We start from the raw sequence: 16,802 nt of genomic DNA on the forward strand, positions 1-16,802 counted from the left end.
TTTGAGTGTTCTCCAGACTGATTTCCATAAATGTTGTACCAACCTGCAGCTCCACCAGCAGTAGAGTACGGTTCATTTTCTCCACATCCTCACCAACAAATGTCGTTGGTGTTCTTTTTGATGTGGGTCAATCTTACTGGTGTTGGGTGGTACCTCATGGATGTCTTAATTTGGATTTCCCTTATTGCCAGGGAACTGGAGCATTTTTTCATATGTTTGTTTGCCATTTGGGCTTGTTCCTTTGTGAAATGTTTGCCCATTTCCAGGGTCCCATTTCTTGAGTGTCTTGTTAGTTTTGGTGTTTTGGTTGACTTGGAGTTCTTTGTAAATCCTGGAGATTAGCCCCCTATCACCTGTGCAGTGTGCAAAGATCTTCTCCCATTCTATGGGTTGCTTTTTTACTTTGCTGATTATTTCCCTTGTTTGTTTAATAGCATATTTTTCAACTTACAAGAGTGCCTATATTTCTTGTAGGCAACATATAGTTGGGTCTTCTTTGGTGATCCATTCCACTAATCTTTTTCTTTGGTTGGTGAGTTTAGACCATTTGTGTTAAGAGTTAAAATTGAGAGGTTGAGATTTTGCCCTGCCATGCAAGTGTGTTTTGTGCATGTTGTTATCTGTGTAATTGCCTTTTCTTGTGTGGGCTTTAGTTTGAAGACCTTCCTGTTTGCCATCTTGGTTTATGGTTTGCCTCCTTTTTTTCTGGATTTAGTGCATTTCTAAGGAGATTTTATAAAACTGGTTTTGTATTGACATATTCTTCTAGTTTTTCCTTGCTATGGAAGTATCTGATTTCATTCTCATATAAATGAGATCTTTGCTGGGTATATTATCCTTGGTTGACAGTTGTTTTGCTTCAGGATTTGGAAAATCTTTGTCCATTCTCTCCTTGCTTGTAGAGTCTCTTCAGAGAGGTCAGTAGTGATTCTGATGGGTTTTCCCCTGTATGTGATCACTTCTCTGCTTCGTACTTGTCTCAGAATTCTTTCTTTCCTTCGTTGGAGTCGAACTTGAGTACCATGTGTCTGGACGAAGATCTCTTTGTGTCATGTCTGTTGGGAGTTCTCTGTCTGTCTTGTATGTGGGTTGGATTCATGTTCCCAGTGTTTTGGAAGTTTTCCTGTATAATTTCGCTGAGCACCCTTGCATTCGTGACTCTCTTTCCACTCCTTCGGGAAGACCCATGATCCGAATATTTGATTTTCTGAAGTGATCTTTCATATCTTGTATCATTTTATTAGCTTTGTTGAGGCTTGTCTCCAGCTGTTTAACGAGCTGGGTGTCTGCATTATATGTTTCTTCAATTTCAGAGATCCTTTCTTCTGCTGTATTTATTCTGTTGGTCAAACATTGCATTTTAAATTCCATGTCAGCCATTTTTGTTTTGACTTGTATTTCTGTGACTATTTTACTCTTGAAGTCTTCCCACTTTTTCTCATGGTCTTTGACAAATTTTAGCATTATTATTATTTTTTTTAATTCCTTGTCTGGTACCTCCATGTCTTCATCTCGCATCTCCAATATTGGTAATGGCTTTTGGCCCTCATTTTTTGTGTGCTGGCTCCCTCCAATGAGTTGTTGCTTTTTCTGATGCTTTTTTCTCATTGTACTATTTTTTTCCATGCTCCAGGTTGGGGATTGTTGTGTTTCCTGCTTACTTTCTCTGGATTCCTAAGTTGTGTGATTCTTCTTGGTTGCTGCGTGTTCAGGTATGCTTCAAGCACTCTTCTCTGCACATTTCTGGTCTGATGCTCTTCCTCAGCTATCTTTTATCCCTCTATTACCATGTCCTCCTCTATGCCTGCCCTTCTTGGTCAACCTCCTTCTGTTTCCTCGGTTAGGTATTGTCTTGTGTGTGCCAACAGGGATAGAGTGTGGATGAAAGACTTTGCAGGCTTGGGTTTCTTGTCTTTGCTCTGGGTAGATATAGACTGTGAGGTTCCACACCCTGCTATACTCTCACAAATGTACTCACCTGTTGGGAAACATGCTGCTGTGGCCCAATTATCTGTGCCTCTGCCCAGGTCAGCAGACTCTATTGAGCAGTGCCCCGCCTCTGGAGTAAAAGCTGAGTATAGCACAGTAGGCTGTTCAGCCCCACTCTCCAGCCACCTGCTGTTCTTTCCGACCCTGAGTTGTGTTGGAAGCTTCTGTGGGCCTGGCCCTAGTACGAGGCTGCTGTACCTGTTACACTCGCTCAAAGGCGCTGTCCCACTCAAAGGTGCACGGGCATCTCCCTCCAAGCCTGCCAGCCTGTGACACTGCCTGGCTCAGCTAGCTGTGTGGAGCAGTGCTGCCCTGCCTCTGGAGATGGGGCTGAGCATGGCAGGGGGTTCCACCAGAGCTCCAGCTGCCTGTAGCTTGGAATTTGCAGCCCCAAGCTGGTTTGGGACAACTTGGCATGCCCCGATCTAGTGAGGGCATATGTTGCGCTTTCTGAAAGGCACTGTCGCACTGTGGAACACACTGTTGTGGTCCTGCTAGCCCGTGAATCAGTATCCCACCTCTGGGCTAAGAGCTGAGCCTGGCAGTGGGTTCCGCCCAAGCCGCCAGCTGCTGGCTTGAGGCTTGGAATTTGCAGCCCCAAGCAGGGTTAGGAAAGCTGGTCTCTGCTGGAGTTTCCAGTTGCCTGCAGCTTGGAATCCGCAGCAAGGAGCTGGGTCAGAAAAGCTTGGGTTGTCCAGGCCTTGTGAAGTTTCCTGCTGGACTCACTTAGATGTGTTCCCCAGCTGTAAGGTGCGAAGCAATGTCCCTTCTAGCCCTCACCTCCTTCTGGGTTAGCTGATTCTGAGGTGCGATGCTCTGGGTCTCTGGCTGAGCACAGCAGTAAACCCGGTAGTTAATCCATAGTTTGGAGCCAAGATTCTATGACCCAGACCCATAGAGTGGCTCTAGCCCCCTCTGCACTCTCTCAATGGTGCTGAGCTATTGGCTGAGCTATTGTTGGTGTTCTATTTAGAAAGTCATTGCCTACGCCTAACTCTTGCCCGATGTGTCCATCATTTTCTTCCAAATGTTTAAAGTTTCTGGGTGTAGGTTTAGGTCTTTTATCCATTTAGATTTGATCTTATGTATAGTGAAAGGTGTGGGTCTTTTTTGCAGTTTCCTAAGGCTATTAGCCAGTTGTCCCAACAGAGTTTATTAAAGACACCTTCCCATTTCCATGCATTGTCATCTGTTTGTTTTGTATTTTTTTTTTTTTGTCAAAGATTATTTGGTTGTATCTATGTGGTTTCCCTTCAGTTGTTTCTATTCAACTCCGTTGGTCCTCCTCTCTATCTCTTGCCAGTATCATGCTGTTTTAATAGCCACCACGTATAGTATGTCCAGAGGTCCGGAACTGTGGTTTCCCCATTAACTTCACATTCTTCAAGATGGTTCTAGCTCCTCGTACTTGTGTGTGTGTGTGTGTGTGTGTGTGTGTGTGTGTGTGTGGGTTTCCAGATGAACCTTTGTATCATTTTTTTCAAGTTCTATGAAGAATGTTTTGGGTACTTGGATTTGGATAGCATTGAATGTGTATATAATTTTAGGTAGCATAGTCATTTTAACGATATTGATTTTAGCTATCCGGGACCATAGGATGTTTCTCCGTCTTTTGAAATCTTCCTCCATTTCTTTATTAAGCTTACTGTAGTTTCCTTCAAAGAGATTTCGTGCATTTTTGTGAGGTTTATTCCTAGATACTCCATGCTCTTCTCTATTATTTTGAATGGGATTGTGCTGGTTAGATCTTTTTCCATCTTGGCACTGTTTGCATACACTAAGGCTATTGTGTTTTGTTCATATGTTTGAACATTGCCATTCTTCCAAACTCTTGTATAAGTTCTAGCAATCTCTGTAGAGTCTCTTGGCTCTTTTGTGTAAATGATCATGTCATCTGCAAATAGTGAAAGCCTCTACAAGTACCTCTAAGACTATGTTGAATAGCAATGGTGATAGTGAACATCCTTGTCTTGTTGCAGATCTCAGTGGAAAGTGTTCCAGGTTTTCTGCATCCAGTCTAATGCTAGTGTTGTGTTTTTTGTATATTGCTTTGATTATGTTGTGGATTGTTCCTTCTACGCCTACCCTGGTTTGGGTTTTTAGTACGAAGTGGTGTTGGATTTTGTCTAAAGATTTTTTGTGTGTCAATTGATACCATTTTATGATTTCAATTCTCCAGTTTTGGAATGTGATGTATCATACTTATGGATTTTCAAATGTTGAATCATGCCTGCATGCAGGGTTGAATCCTACTTGATCTGGATGAATGATATGTCTGATATATATATATATCAGACATATATATATATATATATATATATTGGCTAGGATTTCATTAAGAATCTTAGCATCAATATTCATCAGGGAGTTTGGTCTGGAGTTTTCCTTCTCTGTTAATTCTCTACCTGGTTTTGAAATTAAGGTGATGTTGGCTTCATAGAATGAGTTTGGAAGGGTGGCTTTCTTTGCTATTGTGTTAAAGAGATTGTGGAGAATTGGGGTTAGATCTGCTTGGAATGTTTTGTAGAATTCTGTAGTGAAACATCTGGACCTGGACTTCTCTTTGTTGGGAGATCTTTAATCACTGACTCAATCAATATCTCAGTTACAGGTTTGTTCAGGTCTTCTGTTGCCTCTGAGCTTGTGGTGTCAGTTGTTATGTTGCCTTTTTCATCCTTGATGCTACTAATTCCCGTTTTCTCTCATTTTTTTCTTTGTCAAACGGGTCAGTGGGCTGTCTATTTTATTTATCTTCTCAAAGAACCAGCTTTTTGATTCATTGATTTTGTGATTAGTATTTTCTTTTCTTTTCTTTTTTTTTAAATTTCAATTTGATTTGTTTCCTCCCTGGTTTTGATGATGTATTCTCTTTTGTTTGAAGGGTCATTTTGTTGTTGTTTCTCTAATTTCTGGAGGTGTGTATTTAATTCCTGTATTTGGCATCTTCCTTGGGTTTTGACATAGGCACCGATTGCTATGAACTTGGCATGCAACACTGCTTTGGTGGTGCCCCACAAGTTTTTGACCATTGTGTCTGAGTTTTCGTTGGTTTCCATAAAATTTTTGATCCCGTCCTTTATTTCTTCCCTGACCCATTTTTCATTTAGTAGCAGATTGTTCAGCCTCCAGGTGTTTACGTGATTCTTGGGGCATTTTGATTCATTGATTTCCACTTTCACTCCTTTGTGCTCTGAGAAGCTGCTTGGTATGATTCCTATTTTTTTGAAGTTAGTGAGTCTTCCATTGTGCCCTAATCATGTGGTCAATTCTGCGAAGGTGCCATGCACTGCTGAAAAAGATGTATATTATGAGAAAAATGTTTTGAAGTAATGAAAATAAAAACAAAATCATCAGAATCTGTAAGATAGTGTTTTCGCTGATCTTTGTTATTGAGATATGTCTCCTGTCGGAAACAGACAAATGCTTTATGTTTTTTTTGTGTGTGTGTTCTTTTTTTTTTTTTAACACAGTCTGCTAATCTATGCATTTGGTTTAGGGGTTTAGCCATTTCCATTCAGGATTTATATACAGAGGTGGTGATTTGGCCCTGTCATTTTAGCAATGGTATATTCATTGTTTGATTTTTTTTCTTGTTATTTTACTGAGATGTTCTTCACATTTGCCATTACATTTTGTTTTGCTATTCCTTTTCTCCATCAAGAGAGTATATTTTTAAGTATCAATGCAAGGAAGGATTGGAAGAATTGTATTCATTTTTCTGTTAGATGGTACATTTTATTATGTTTCTTATAATTAAAACACACTTCAAAAATTTACCGGGAACTGTTGTTTCAGACCTACTCTTGGAAAAATACTTCAAAGAAGCCCCCAAACCTCTCTGGAAACTCAATGCTACAAAACATTCAAATCAGCAGCTAGCTGCCAAATATACTGTACTGTCATATCCAACAAAAGTATCTTATATACTCTGAACTCTGACTAAGTGGGTTAAATCCAAGCTTGTTCACGAAAGTTCCAAAGCCCTTGATGGCTTGATTATTTCCTATGGCCAAGCCTGTTGCCTGTTCTTGGTTCTTTGTAGAGATTGGTGTTCTCTAACCTTAAGGTTTGCAAATGAAAATCTATTTGCTCCAAATACCTTTAGTACTTGTTTCTTCTCTTACTTCCTGGAGAGAGAAAAACTCCAATTTCACACTCCACATATCCTCAATGTACACACTGGACCAGGTGAAAACTGGGGGTTGGGAACTCAATCCAGCTTTTGCACATGGATTGTGTTGCCATCACTTGAACTTCTGCTTCCCAGGTATGCTTTAGAAGGAAGCTGGAATTTGGAGCCTTAGCAAGAATCAGACTCAGGAACTCTGATATGGAGCATGGTGCTTCAACCATTTTTTTGTTTGTTTACTTCTAATTCATATTTAAAAAGGATTAGAGGTGGAGAAGCCAGAACTCAAATCCATACTCATGCAGCATGAGGCATCACAGGTAATGGCTTAAATTACAGGTTAACTTACAGGTAGTGACCACGATGCTGACCCCTCCACCAGTGTCTTAATCATTAGAGCAAATGTTATGCCTCTGGCTCTCATTGATCCTTTGAAGTTCAGTTTAAATATTTCATCATGGAATTTTTATTTCAACTGATGAGCTTTGGACCTTGCCTCTGGACCCATCTAGCCATCCATTCACACTTTCATCAAAGTCTGGCTTTTCCCTTTGTAGTGTTTAATGCAATTATATGTAATATTAGTATCATCCATACGATTCACTTTTCTATGTAATAGGGACTTTTTCTCTTGGTAATCACCACATTATCATGTATCCAGGACCTTTTGTACATAGGATGGTGTTCACTTCTCTCTTCTCAGGCAGTTCCTTTAATATACAGATCCATCTTACTAGATATTCTCAAAGGGGTAGGTGAAATGTAGTTTTGGATCTTGCTGTGGGAAACAGAGGCTGATGGCCAAAGAAGCTTAGTGTTAAGTTAGTAGGGAAGCAAGAAATGACTGAGGAAGAAACTCTCCAAAAACCATGTAATGAGGCTACCCCTCACAGCCCCTGCTGCTCTCCAACATTCCATCTCCATGCTAAATAAGTCATGAGACAATCATTTATTCATTGATGGAGCCATTTCACTATTCAATTCATTCTATTAGGTGAACGTCAGCTTACAAACCCAGTACCAGAATGATTTTGCAGTATTAGAATACTGAGGTGACCTGTCACACTTTACCTGCATTTGGCTTCAGCGTGGAGATGACTGTCTTCACATAAGGCAGGTCACTGAGAACCAGGAACAACCTCCAACATGGACAAGAACTACACATGGTCCTTTCAGTCTCTGCAAACGAAGTTCCCTCTGCATAGGCCAACTCTATTTCTTTTTGTTTCTCTTCCCCCTTCTTTCTTTGGCTTCCCTTTTCATGAAGCTTCTTTACCTGTGCTTGCTCCTCCTTCCAAAAAGCCTAATGCTCATCTCTGTAGAGGCCATGAAATGGGAGAATCACCATGAGGGCCAAGAGCATGTTGCTATAGGGATGCCAGTTGTAAATTCCCTCTATTTGGCTTAAGCTGAATAGTCTCACCATTTTCACAGACTTGGAACCAGTGTGCCTGGCAACTTCACTAAAGAGCCCACACTCAGATGATTCATCCAAAGGGCATATTCTGAGAGCGAAGACATTTCTTGCTCCCAAACGCACTTTGGCTTTGGAAGGCACACACACTACTCCACGTGCATGGTGGCTCATGAAGTGCAGGAAAGGCATATTCTTTTAACTCTTTTTTTTTTTTCATTGTAGAAGAAGTTTCATTTTTATAATACAAATTGGGACCAGCACAGAAGCCTAGAGACTAAAGTCCTCACCTTGAATAGGCCAGGAGATCATATGGGTACTGGTTCTAATCCTGGTGGCACATTTCACTTCCCATTTAGCTCCTTGTTTGTGGCCTGGGGAAGCAATTGAGGATGGCTTAAAGCCTTGGGACCCTGAGTGCACATGGGAGACCTAGAAGAAGCTCCTGGCTCCTTGTTTCAGATTGGCTCAGCTCTGGCCATTGTGGTTGCTCCAAGAGTGAGTTATTAGAAATTCTCTATCTCTCCTCCTCTCTGTTTATCTGCCTTTTCTTTTTTATTAATTTTATAAGATTTATTTTTATTATTTTTTATTGGAAAGGCGGATATACAGAGAGGAGAGATAGAGAGGAACATCTTCTGTCTGATGATTCACTCCCCAAATAAGCACAATGGCCGATGCTATGCCGCTTCAAAGCCAGGATCCTCTTCCGGGTTTCCCACACGGCTGCAGGGTCCCAAAGCTTTGGACCTTCCCCAACTTCTTTCCCAGGCCACAGACAGGGAGCTGGATGGGAAGCGGGTCCACCAGGAGAAGAATCGGTGCCCATATGGGATCTTGGGCGTGCAAGGTGAGGACCTTAACCCCTGAGCCATCGCACCAGGTCCTATCTGCCTTTTCAATAAAGGAGGCTGGATGTGACTTCTCTCCTTGACTCCTCCTTTCCTTCAGATTCAGGAGGATAAAAAAGACAGTGAGGAAATTGTAATCTCAGCCACCTTCCTGTAGCCCTTGTTCTTTTTCCTGCTAATCACATATGTAAAAAATCTACAAAAGTAAATATACATAAAAATAATATATATAATATAAAAGATAATATATATTAAACAATAATAAATATGTATAAAATAATACATTATATAATAATATAAAATAAACATAAAATATGTAATATTTTATTAATAATACATAAATAATGAGTATATAAAATGCAAAAATATATATATAATACAAAAGAAGAAGACGACAAAAGAAAGCTTTGCTGGGTACATTATTCTAAAGTGACAAATTTTGCTTTCAGATTTTGGAATGTATCACACCATTCTCTTCTGACCTGTAGTCTCCTGTGAGATATCAGCTGTGGATTTAATTTTCCTACATCTATATGTCAATCGATTTTTTTTCTTGAGCACATTGAAGGATTTCTTTCTTGTATTCAATTGACAAGAGTTTGATTATCTTGCGTTATGGTCAAGATCACTTTGGTCAACCCTCTTGGGAGTCCTGTGCCCCTCTTGGATATTAATTTCCATTCTTTGTGTAGTTTAGGAAATGTCTCATTTGTTATTTCATTGAATTCATTTTTTAAAGTAGTTTTCTTTTATTTTCATTGGAAAATCAAATATATAGAGCAGGAGAGTTGTCGCGCCCACGTGTCTTACCGCCCAGCAGTAAGAGGCAGACGCGAGTGGAGTCTTCTGCGGTAGAGTTTATTGCGTGCACAAAGATGAGGAAGAGGAAGGGGGCCCGACCCCGGCAGGCTTTCTGCTCTTATGTGCTGACCGGCCCCGCCTCCGCCGATGATAGGTCGGCGTCATGATCACGCAGGGTCCTGGGCGACCGGATTCGTCAGTCCCCAGTGTTCACGTGCCGGCCACGCAGCAGCTCACTGTGCATGCCCTAGGCGCCTGCGCAGTACTGCGAAGGCTACGTGACTTCCACCACGCACGAAGGTGTGGCTTCTCCGGCCGGCGCCATTTTAGGCACAGCATGTGGCCAGTGCATACAGATGCGGCTTGCAACATCTCTCCCCTTCTTATACAATAGAAAAAATAAGCTGGTATGGGCCTGTCTTAGGTTGTAGACTCAAGGCGCACGATCCGTCATAGGGAGGCTGCGTAGCTTGACGTAGTCCCTGTCTTAGACCGATAATTGTCTGGGTCTATCTTACCCGTCATGGGCTACAACCGCGGTGGTTGTAAAGAGCAATGTCTCGACAAGGCAGTTATAAGAGTGACTACCCTCTCGCGTGCAATGGATAAGTCCTGCGAGGTGCAAGGGCTAGTCAGGTGCATCATGCTCGAACTCAGTGCAATGCCATAATGGCCTGAGGTGCAGGAGCCATGATGTCCATGCTCTTAACTAAACCCGTTGAAGCATGCTCAACCATACCATGGGGGAGTCACCATACTGCATGGCTAGTAGGGCTTGATGTATTGCCACACGATCTCGCTGAGCGCGGCGTCTCAGATGACACAGGCAAAAAAGGCATAAGGCACAGCCTGCACACAAGAGCAGAATCAGCACAACCACTCCCACCCATTCCTTAATATGGGAAGTGATGTTCCAAATCCAAGTGGCCAGGGTTTCAGCAACAACAGGATCCACCCGTGTAGAATTAATCTGGACAATGGCAATTCTCAACTCAGACTGTGAAATATCAAATTCTCTCGTCCAATTTCCTAAAAGATAAGAAGAAAGCTGGCAAGAAAGATTAGCAGCCGTTGAAACATTCTGAAAAGGAATGGAAGTAACACATAAACCTTGACACTAAAATTCTCAGGAAATGCTTGAAAACAAAGCGTGTCCTGTAGGGGGAATAAAAAATTACTCACATTCTCCTTAATATCATCATAAGGGAGAAAAGGCAAATCCAAAGAAGAAAAAATCAAGGAAACACTCGGGCTGAGTGGGCGACCGGTAAGGGTCGTGGAAAAACACTCAAAACTCCTCATCGTGGCTCAGCAATCACGGTCCTCACAAGCGCCATACAGACCATTAGTTGCACCATCAGCTGTGTTTGCACTGGGCGGGGCACCATTGTCCTGTGGGATTGTAGGAGGAGTTTCTGATTGCGGGGTTGCATGAATCTTCCCCAAGTCAGATCCTCGTGCAAGCGCTCCAGCGGTTGCAGAAACGTCAGAAGGCGGTGATGGACAGGAACGAGTCAATCGAGCTGGAACCCAAACCGGAACTGGGGCGTCCTGTGGAAACACACAAATGGCTCCTCGAGCCTGCCTAATAACTGGGTCTGGGCCCTTCCATTTGGACTCCAGAACATCCTTCCACTTGACCCAAGATTGCTCTTGCGCCGTGTTAAGGGAATGACGATCTGCAGCACTAAGGCCTTGCTCATCCAGCTGTAAAAAATTGATGGTGAAGAGAGCCAGGGCTAGAGTGGCCCGAGGGCTCTGACTGGCGAGGCCAAGTGATTCCCAGGTGGTTTTTTGTTTTTGCAACAATTCCTTAATAGAGCGATGAGCACGTTCGATTATCCCCTGACCTTGTGGATTATAAGGGATGCCAGTCACTAATTTGACACTCATTTTCTGCATTACACGTGCCACAAAATCACCAAAGGGCTCATCTGGCTCCTGCTTAACCTGTGTAATGCCCAGTTTCTCTTGCCCTTTAAGTGAAAGGGCCTTCCAAGCCTTTATAGCTGCAGTAGAGATCTGGGTATACACTGGCCATGGATATCTATTTTGATCATCAGAGTATTGGCCTTGTCCGGAAAGCATATTATAAGTCCAGGTCAAAGCATCACCGCCGCGCTGTTGGTTTGCCCGGGCGGTCTCAGCCAAAAGCTCTTGCCATAGGCCCTTCCAATTTAGATATGATCCCATATTAGGGAGAACAGCCTTCACCACAAATTGCCAATCAGAGGGAGTCATATTCATTCCCCCCATACGTTCTAACAGGGACAAAGTATAATTGGCGTGAAGACCATATTGCTTTACAGACATGGCCAATTCTCGCACTAATGCTGCATCTACCTGTCTGTAAACTCTTTCCCTTTCTTCTTCTAAGACGGGGAACATATTTTGAAGTTCCCGGCGTGTGGCTGGATCAATGAGGGAGGAGCCGGCGCCACAACTCATGGGCGGGGCAGATGGCTTCACAGCAGGAGGAGCCATTAGTGTAATGGCTCCAGAGCCCTGAGGCCATGGGCCGAGCGTGGCCGGCGCAGTAGCACCGCCATTCTCTTTCTTCTCCTTTTCTGATCCTCCTCTGATTCCTGCGGGTTGTTTGCGTCCTAAGCGCCTATGCCGCTTGTACCCTTCCTCCGCGTCGGACGTCTCCGAACTTGATGAGGAAGATACTGCTTTCAATTTCACCTCTATTTTTTGCTTCAAACCGGTTCTCCTCTCCCGCTCTGTTTCTGAGAGACTATCCTGGGCAGACTGAAGGGCTTTGTCACTCTCTCTGACCGCTCCCTTACGGAGGGCATAAACCCTCTGCAAAAATTTCACCAGAGAGAACCGTGCGCCCATGTCTATAACCAGAAGCGGTGGTTCCTATACCTCCGATTTATGCTCCTAGTCACCCGAAAGTTCTCCCTCTCAGAGCTCCTTACCTGTCTTATGGCCGCAGTTCTGACTCCTTCCCGTTTGAAACGGGAGGCCCCCTCCAGGTCCCGGGTTTCGGGCACCAGTTGTCGCGCCCACGTGTCTTACCGCCCAGCAGTAAGAGGCAGACGCGAGTGGAGTCTTCTGCGGTAGAGTTTATTGCGTGCACAAAGATGAGGAAGAGGAAGGGGGCCCCAACCCCGGCAGGCTTTCTACTCTTATGTGCTGACCGGCCCCGCCTCCGCCGATGATAGGTCGGCGTCATGATCACGCAGGGTCCTGGGCGACCGGATTCGTCAGTCCCCAGTGTTCACGTGCCGGCCACGCCGCAGCTCACTGTGCATGCCCTAGGCGCCTGCGCAGTACCGCGAAGGCTACGTGACTTCCACCACGCACGAAGGTGTGGCTTCTCCGGCCGGCGCCATTTTAGACACAGCATGTGGCCAGTGCATACAGATGCGGCTTGCAACAGAGAGTCAGAGAGGAAGATCGTCTGCCTGTTGATCCACTTTCCAAGCATCAGTGATGGCTGGAGTTGTGTTGATCCAAAGCCAGGTGCCAGGAGAATCTCCTGGATCTGCTGTCCTAGGTGCAGGGCCCCAAGGCTTAAGCCATTCTTCACTGTTTCCCAAGGCCACAAGCCAGAATTTGTACAGTTAGTGGCATTACCAGTATTAGAATCAGTGTCTTATGAGTTCTTTGGTGCATGAAATGTGAGCTTCATGGCTACTATGGCTGCTAGTCGACCATGCTATGTCCATTGAATGCATATTTGTTTTTTGTTTATTTATTTATTTATTCATTAAAATTATTACATTGCATTATTGATATGGTTTCTTATATACTGGGATTCGTCCCACACCTCCCCAAACCCTCCTCCCATTATGGATTCTTCCACCTCCTGTGTTGCCACAGTTCAAGTTCAGTTGAGACTTTTTCATTGCAATCATACACCAAGCATAGAGTACAGTATCTCACAGTCCAGATAAGTTCAATGGCTTCTTATGGAGACCATCTCTGGTGTGAAGGCAAAGCTGGCAGAGTATCATCCCGATCAACCAAAAGCCCCAACATATCATCAGCAACAATTTATAATGTTATGGAATTAGGGGACATATTACTGAGTAGTCAATATGTTAAAAAAAAATGCAAGCTCTTAACCACATCCTGTGACTTCTTCACTGACATTTCGATTTTAGTTTATATACAACCAGATTCTATACACCTTAAAATTGCTATAGGTTAATTCAGTTGTCTCATGTCTATTTTCAGTGTAGTATATCAACAATTTAGGTGCAGAATAGTTTTATAGAAGGGTGTGCAGAGTAATCTTTAATTCCCCAGTGAGGAGTAACTAATCTTTGTGTCTCACCTAGTATGATATAAGTGAGTCCACGCTGACTGCTTCCTGTCTATTTCTAGGCTTTCCATGTTGTTCTCTGTCTATATATTCTAGATTTTAGTTAGTTTGGTTGGTTATTTGTTTTGAGGGGATTCTGGAGTGACCCTGATGGTCATTGCCAGGGAGTGTGTGGAATCAAAGTCGGAACCAAGCAAGGACCAGAGAGAGCTCCCCTCCCTAGTCACAAAGGAAGTCCATTGTTCTTTTGTATCTGCAGACTGCTCAGGACTCCTGACTGTTGCTCTTGGATCCTGTGAGGGAGGATTTGGACTTGTTCCATTCCATGTGGTAGACTCAAGCAGGAATGGATGAGCACAGAGTTCTTGGCCTCCGAGGGCACTTCAATTCCTCATTGTCTCCTTAGTAGCTGGAATGTAGTCCTTAGTGCTCATACTGATAGAACTTGGTGAGGATCTCGGAGTCTTCAGGGTTCAGATACAAGCCTCCTCTTGTCCCCATGCTCCACTCTGGCATCCCACCCTGCACTTTGAATATGACCTCCGCTTAAGAGGTTGTCAGGATCGCTCTTGAATCCTTCTGTATATCTTTGCTGTTTAACAATTGTCTAATTCTGATTCGAGTCTGTTGTTATCAGTTGCCAGTATGATACTCCTAGCTTGTATATCACATCTACCTTACACATTCTAGGGAGATGGAAGATTTCTCTGTTCTCCCACTCTCTTATGGAATAACATAGAGTATTAAAGTATATTAGGTTTTATGTTAGTTCTCTGATGTAGATCATAAACAGTCTGACTTACTTTGACTGTTGGTTCTTCTGTTATTTCACAATATCTTATGGCATGTGGTATGGGCTGTGTGATGTTGAGATAATATTAATTGCAGGTTCTTCAGGGGAAGATTTATTGTCATTGGTAATCATTAGGATTGATTCTCATCCCCAAAGCACTGTGGGTTCAGCCGGGACCTACCTAAGCAGCAAATCAAAGAACCAAAATCAAAGAGCTCACTTGCCGTGTGTCCAGCAAGTGGAGCATTTGGAGTTCATCACATACACTTGGTGGGTGGTATGCGCATCCATGCATGAGACACCTTCAGTAACGGGGACCACACAGCCAGGTGGCTGTTGGAGGTCCAAAGCCCCAAGCTCAGGTCCCAACCCCTCCCAATGCCATCACTGGCTCATGCTCCTGGGGAGGGGTGGCAGGGTCCTGTCCTGCTTATCAAAGCTCTGAGACTTACCCTAGTGAAGGGCAGCCCATGGGGCTTGGTCAGTCTTGGGCACAAGCCATCACATGCACGTGGTGGCTGGCATGTGTATCCAGGTATGAGAGACACCTGGTCCCTGGGCCACCGCAAACAGGTGGCTGCTGGAAGTCCAAAACCTCATGCTTAGGTCTTGCCCAAGCACATTCCTGTCCCCAGTTCAAGTATCTGGTGAGCAGTGGCAGGGTCCAGACCTGCTTAACAAAGCCCCAAGACTTACCCCAGTGAAAAGCAGGCCAGGGGCATTTTCAGGCTTGGGCACAGCCCACCATGTGCACGTGGATGCTTTTGTGTGTATCCAGACATGACACAGCACTGGTTCTGGCACCCCAGAAGCCAGGTGGCCCTGGAAGTCAATCACACAGGCTCAGCTCCCACTCTTCCCATTCCCAGCTCAAGCTAGTAGCTAGCAGTGGAAGGGTCCAGGCCTGCTTAACAGCCTGAAGACTCCCAAGTGAAGGCTAGCCCATGGCGCTTAGACAGGCCAAGGTGCAACCCATCACGTGCAAGTGGTTGCAGGTGTGTGTATCCAGGCATGAGACACCCCTGTTCCATGGTATCCTGCATCCAGGCGGCTGCTGCAGTTCTTACCCCACACCCCAGTGGAGGTCCAGCCCCCTTCCAGTTCCCATTCCCAACTCAAGCTCCTGGTGAGCAGTGGAATGCCAAACATGTGTGAGATGTAACTAATGGAGCTGTAATTTGGCTGTTTAAAAATTTAATCATTGAAGCAGAAAGATGTCTGTATAGGGTACAGACTGGTATACCTGAAGCAGAATCAATAGTAAGGTGAAGAACAAAGGCTAGATTCCAGAAAAAGTAATATGGCCAATAGCAGTGGGATACCTGCAATCTACTGCACACAGGGAAAACAACAAGAGCACAACAGCGTAACAGAGACCAGATACACCTGTGGCAGTCAACAAACAGGCATGAAATCCACACTCCAGGGATAGGCAAAACTACAGCAGCAGCCTGGTTAGAGAGGAAATTCACTGGGAGTTTACAAATTGGACACAGGAAGAAAATGATCATTCTCTTGATTTGTTAATCTGAATAATGAGCCACAGATGAAAATTGTCATTTAGAATATTTATAATGCACTTTCCATAGTTTGGTTTCACTTGTTCCTAGTTTATATAATCATTCAGCTGTTAATAAATTTTACCCGGCTTCATTCCAGTGTGTGTTGTGTGATAGTCTCTACTACACAGATGCCTTTCTCTCAGGAATTCTTCATCCTTACTGTTTAAGATCCTACAAGTGTTCTCTATTCCATGATATGAGTTTGTATATACAAAGGTATGTGAATATAACCATAACTGTGTTTCTAACCCTTTTCTCAATCTCTGCAATTGAATTTGATTATTTTCATCTCATAGATTCAAAATCTTTGGAATTTGTGTTTCCTGTTTCAGTGTTGCAATGAATTTGTTATAGTCAAGACATAAAATGGGATTTTGAGAGAAGTGCACTAGGCTGATGAGATGGGTGCCTATGATACTTGAGAACAGTTTTCCTACAGTAACACAGGGATTGTATGACATTGAGGTTTGAAAGTGTGAAGGCAGAAAACTGGAGTGTAATTTGAGTAAATGTGTAGGATTCATTGTAATGTGCAGATTCACAGAGTAATTTTATCACCTGATTCACTATTGTGAGTACTAGTTCAGAGATATTAGTGTATTCATCATAGGACAAGAGTTAACATTAGTGGCGAAAGCATGCTTGAAATTGAAGTCTATGACCAAGGTATCAGGCGAAAGTTGCGTTAAGGGTTGCAATATCACTTTAAATGCGGCAACTTCGCTATCCATGGTCAGGATCTATGCTATAGGACCAATTCTTGCAGAGATTGAAAGTGTTGTATCCATAATTGGCTGGCTGCACAAATCTGAAGTCATATTGAACTGTATCGCTTAGTTCTACCTTCTTGTAACAATAATTTGCTGTAACTCATGAAATATATGCCAATCAAATACACAATGATATTTGCACAAGGTGTAAGAACCATGAAGACCAGTAAAAGTTTGCGTTCGGCAAGAGATACAAATGATACAAACATAGATTCAC

The sequence above is a fragment of the Ochotona curzoniae genome, unplaced genomic scaffold (genome assembly GCF_017591425.1).
Source record: "Ochotona curzoniae isolate NIBS_2020 unplaced genomic scaffold, NIBS_Ocur_1.0 contig_1758, whole genome shotgun sequence".
Lineage (NCBI taxonomy): Eukaryota > Metazoa > Chordata > Mammalia > Lagomorpha > Ochotonidae > Ochotona > Ochotona curzoniae.